This window comes from Pseudopodoces humilis, chromosome 1 (assembly GCF_049639895.1).
Source record: "Pseudopodoces humilis isolate 2021_Gansu_Grassland_sample_001 chromosome 1, ASM4963989v1, whole genome shotgun sequence".
Classification (NCBI taxonomy): Eukaryota; Metazoa; Chordata; class Aves; order Passeriformes; family Paridae; genus Pseudopodoces; species Pseudopodoces humilis.
Window position 1 is genome coordinate 85,199,651 of NC_142200.1, and position 6,092 is coordinate 85,205,742.

Below are 6,092 nucleotides of genomic sequence, written 5' to 3' on the forward strand. Positions count from 1 at the left end.
ATATTTATAAAGGGGACAGCTCAGATACTCTACAAATCTTTTTCCTATGTTGAAACAAAGCTCATCCTAAAAACGTTATCCAGATGAGGTACTCCATGTAAAACAACCTGACAGCATGACACTTGGGCTGCAGCTTTTCCATGGGAAGGAACAAGTTTTTGCTCAACTAAAGCCAAGGTGACCTCCATACCATGGTTACTTGTGTATCTGCTAGACAACTAGGAAGGCAACACACAGAATTCTGTAAATAATTTCATAAAATTTTGCCTGAATTTAATATCCAGACAGATTACACCAGCTGGGTTAAACTGGTAAAGGTGTATTCTTTTCAGCCTCTGGAATTAAGTTGCAGCATCATGGTTGAATGTGAGGACTGCCTCCAACCTTTGGGTGGTCTTCACACAGAATAATGACAATTTGGTCACTGTGAATTTTTAAGTTAAATCTGAAATGCACAGGATGCCTATCTTTTTTCTCCCTCTAGAAGAGCAAATTTAGGCATAGAGGTTCCTTTTTTACAGAGAACATCCAGCACTCGCTGACAGCGTAGGAAACGGTTGGTTTCACAAGTTGACCCAAATGGCTCTGTAGCTCATTAAACCTGATTTACCATGCCCATTCTTTGCAAATAATTTACCATCTATTTATATTTATAAGGCCTTAATAAAAAACTTGAGCTGTGCTTATGTGAAAATCCCAAATGCCTGTATCAAAATCCTTTTTTTTCTTGAGGCTTTTCTTTACAAATAACCCTCAGAAATCCTCGTTTCCTGTAGTAAATTACATAGTAGTTGAATACATGAATTTGAGAGCAATTTAAGGCATCTCACAGATGATCTGCTCCAAGGACTGCAACTAATCCATTTGTAACTGACTTCCACATTTGATCCAGACTCCCACAAGAAGGTGCACACCCATTTTACATTCTCACACTGCTAGGGCCAGGGGGCCAGGGGGAGGCTGAGGACCTTTACTGTTCCTACTGGAGTCACAACATGGTTTTGATTTCCTAGTACACTGATCACAGAACAGAACAAACACCTAAACCAAGACATCAAAACACAATTAACCATGAGGCAACATCTAGGCTTTCCTGCTGTTTCCCAGCTGGGCCTCAGTGACAGAAATTTGACTGTGGCAAAGCAGAGTCTTGTTCAGAGTATGTGCTGCAATGTTATGTATTAAAAGCTATCCAAATGCCCATAACACTGCTAGATGCCAAAAAGGTAGAATAAACAAAAAAACCACAAACAGCAGTCTGGTTTTGGTCTAAAAAAGTGTTCTAGCTCCAATCTCATTTTTCCCATAACCATCAATAGTCCAGTGCCCTATGATAAATACACTCTGATAATACACTTGGCCAGAAGAAAATAAAGGGTTATCAGGGTCTTTATCTGCAATAGGAATGATAAAAGGAAATGAGGCTTGAAAAGCACAAGGGAGACTGATTTGGTTTAAGCTCATTTTGAATGAAGGGGCAGGAGTTTGAAACTTTTTAGTGGTTTCTTGGTTTAACATCCATCACAGAGATAAAATATTATCCACCCTTGCTGAGCGCTCCTTAAGCCACTGGGCTTCCACAGGGCTTTATGGAGTAGGGAAGGAGAGAGTGGCAGAAATCCCCATCATGGTTCTCACAGTTTTGAGTTGACTGAGCAGACAATCACACATAGATCCATTGCTTTCGTGATTTATTATAGAAGGAGAAGACACAACTGTTATAAGATTGTCCTGTAACAGGAAATGTAATATCACAGACATTCTTCCTAAATCTTTGGAAATAGAGTTTGCAAAAAACTTGCAAAAGCATATTAAAAAGAAAAAACTGGCCACTTGCTCTCTGCTAGCAGCAGAGATAGTAGCAAAACTTGGGACAATTCCCCTCTCCATCCCATTAGTATCACCTTCCTCTATGTTTTGCACCACGAGCAAAGGGATTCTCACATTCTCACAGATGAAGAACTATGAGGTAAGGGCAGGATTTGGGAAAGGGGAATGTTTAATAGAAGAGGTTTTTGGGTTCTTCATACTGCAGAATTTGTCTGTCCTTGATAGGTAGATTAGCAAGAACTAAATTTGAAACAAACCTATTTAAGGTTTGCTAAAAAATTAATCACTATTCAAATTGTTCTGAGGTAACAATTTTAAAGCAATTATGTCCATTCTTGGGGTATCTAATTGCAGCATTACCAGACAGTAATTTAATTGCTAGTAGAATCATCAAAAGAAAATACAACAGTAGTAGTATGAGTAGAAAGATTCTTCTCTTCATTGAATTTGATTATGAACAATCCAGCACACGACGGTTAAAACTTGGTGTTAGCCACATATTTCATAAAATAATATTTACTTCTGACATCCAGCTCATTTAGAAACACAATCAGGAAAAACAGCAGCAGCAAATTCTTTCAGTGTGCTTTTCCAGGAAAAAGTACATGTGAAGATACATGCCATTACCACACTTAGATTTTTTAGCAGAACCTGTTGTGATATGCAGGGGGTGATGGTTTTAAACTGAAGGGAGAGCAGGTTTAGATCGGATGTTAAGAACAAAGTCCTTTACAATCAGGGTGGTGAAACACTGGAACAGGTTGCACAGAGATGTGGGGGATGCCCTATGACTGGAAAATTCAAGGGGATGTGAGATGAGGATCAGAGCAACCTGATCTAGTCAAAAGTGTCCCTGCTCATTGCAGGGAGATTGGAACTAGATGATCATTAAAGGCCCCTTCCATCCCAAACTAGTTCCTGCAGATCCCAGTCTATGCCCTCTCACTTTGATAACCTTATGACTGCTGTTTAGTTGAGTGTTTCAGCCAATTCTACAACCCTACAACTGTGATTTAATTTAGATCCCATTTCCTGGAATTGTTTATTGCAGCTGAATAGCAGAACAGCACAAAATCCTTACTAAACTTAAATGACATTCACTGGTGTCCACTTACACACCAAGCAGGTCACACTCATGAAGGAAATTTGATCAATTTGATACTGTTTGTCCTTAACAAAATGTTTTGTTCTATTACTGTGAGTTCTGTTACTACTTGGAGATTTCCAAGAAATTCTCTCCACGAATTTTGTGTACTTACCTGTACCTTCTTTTACTTCTTTTATGATGGTAGACCTTGATAAAAAGGCATTCTGTACTTGTATCACAAAAGAACTGTGAAGTTACACATTTTCAAAAGATCAGGACTAATGGAACAATAAGGTCTGAAGTTGGCTTTTGTTGCTCCGATGCTTTAAAAAAAAAAAAGTTTTAAAATGTTCCTGAGTCATCACTTTAAATGTCAAAATGAAATAGAACTACATTCAGCAGTGCTGTGAGACAGCAAAAATATTCTTTTAATTGCAGCAACTTAGAAATTGTTTTGTTCTCTTCTTTTAGGTATGTTGTTACAAACTCCATGGAATTTCTAAATTTTAATTCCTGTTTTTTTAAGCTGTGCCTATCTTTAACAGATTTTTAAACTAACATTCATATCAATAAGTAAAAAATTCCTTATTTCGTATCTGTGGATTAGTTACACTACTTTTACCTAAAAAACAAGGTAAAAAATACATTCACAATAGATATTTTACTGGCTGAAAAACATGAAACTCTACACATCACTAAATGTTAATTAAGGTGAACACATTTCATGTCCCTCAGTATCATGAGGGATACAAATTGGAGACATTATTTGTGCAAACATTCAGGCAAAACAAGGTAAGTGATTATTCGAAGTTCAGGTTGGAGTTCTAAATCTGCATAAACATTTCCTATGAATTAGAATACATAGTGCACAAGAAATATTTGAAATTGAAAGTACTGATGTGGTTCTTGAAGTTCTAGGATCTTAACTAAATTGGAAGAGAAAGCCCAGTACCAATAAGAGACAAACAGCCACGCAAAACCTCCCTTCCTGCTGTATCCTACTTCATCAATAACTAAAACCAACAATTAGACAAAGAATAAAGATTATCTACTGAAGAAGTTATACTAATGGAGTTAATGAATTGTATATTTAGATGTCTACAAGCATCTTCAGAGTTCAACAGATTAACATGCTCAAAAGAAGACTCAAAGCTTTTACTGGAACATACTGGTTTTTACCTCCCAAATGCCCTTCCTTAATGACAAAAAAATTGACATCAATTAATAAAAAACATTTTGAATGCTCCAATTAGAAAGTACATAAACATAATTACCTGTTATATTTAATTCCAGAGTGCTAACATGTTTTCACATGCATTTCTCTCCCCTGTTTGGCCTGGGTGGGTGCCTGTGACATGAACTATTCAATTTAACTTGATATAATTATTAGAACATTATTTCACTTGCTCAAAACAATTTTACCTTCATTTGTGTTCTTCCAGGCATAAAATATTCGTTCTTTTTGATATTTTGAGTTAGCTAAAGTACAGAAAATTTTGTTCAAATATCAGAAATTTATTTCACAATAAGCACAAGGAATATGAAATAAAACAGGATGCCTAAATAATTTGGCAAAATAAGTTCACCTCTGTTATGCTACACTGATGTTCAGACAACCTCAAGTTTGGCAAAAGGTCCTCAAGAGTCCTGCAAAAAAAGAAAACCAATTTGAAATATAGTGCATGTGAAAACACTTCTAAAACACTTCTCAGAAATTACTGACTCGCTTTTTTCCTTTGATCTTTTACTAGAAAATTTTAACCTGTTACAAGCGTGTAACTTAGTTTCAGTGAGCTAAACTTGGCTTTTAACATACCTCAGGTGTTGGGTCTGCATGAACAAGATGGGGACTCTAGGAAGGGACAAAGCTTTTGGGCTAGCGTTTTCCTCCCCAGGTTTTACGTGTTGCATTCTAAACCTACTCCACCTACTTATGGCTAAAATGTATTGATACTCATTGATATTGACATTACATATGTTATAGGCGAAAACGTTTTAATGCTTGCTTGCTTGCAAATTGAAGAAAAATCAAAGAAAATCTTGCAAATGGAAATATATTTTTTGATTCCTAAAAGATTATATAATGTGCATAATTGTCTGTAAGTACCAAGGAAATTTTCTGGGTGCAGGAAACTTTTTAACTATGACCATAGTTTAGTTTTTCATCATAAATTCTAACCTGTTTGGAAAATTTTTATGCCCTTGCTCAGATCAGAGATCTATTACATGGAAGTGTAATAGACTGTTCAGGTAATACACTGTTCATGGAAGTGTTCACATCCAGGTGGAACAAGGGAGAGGCACTTCAACACAGCAGTCATTAAGGATATTTCACTGTAAATTCAGTGTTAGAAACAAAAAAAAGCTGGCTTCACAATGCAGCCTGAAAATACTGAGTATATTGCTTATAGGCAGTTTTGTGGGTTCTGACAGACTTTGGATTTCTAATTGTTAGTGTCAAATGTGCTTTTAGTCAAACAGGTATTGTATTAGCAGCAACTATAATGAATATAATCAATGAATGTTGCAGGTCTCATCAGTGTAAGCTTAGATCACCTTATTTTCTGAAACTTGGTACTTGTATATTGCCTCTGATATTCATGTGGTTGATATGATTATTTACCTGTGATTTTATACAAACACAGAGGCAGATAGCAGGCGTGTGTATAATTGCATTGAGCAGGACCTGAATCCTACTGTACATTGCACCCCCTTTAGAAAAATGTGCACCATCTGACAGTGATACCTTGGAAGGGAACATTGAGGAACACTGATGTAATTCTCACCATCTAGTTCTAATAGATGAAATAAATAAATTACTGTAATCCAGAAGAAATGATCCAAAGTTGCTGCTTTGTGGTATGGGGTAAATAGAAATTGTCATAAGAGATTCATCGGACTTCACTGTTCTTAATACCAGACACTATAAAATGTGTATAAATTACTAAAGATGCTAATTTGAATCAAACATTTTGTGAATATAAAAGCTATAAATTTTTTAAGTTATCTGAGACACTGATTTAACTTTGCCAAAAGTTACCTGAAACCACACAGGAGTTTCATTCCCTAGGGGTAATGTTGATTTATTCTCAGTACTCACAGAGAGCAGTGGTTTATCTCCCATTTCCGTAAGAGGTGTGCTGGCATCTACTGATCAAGGCATCCCTGTTTCTGC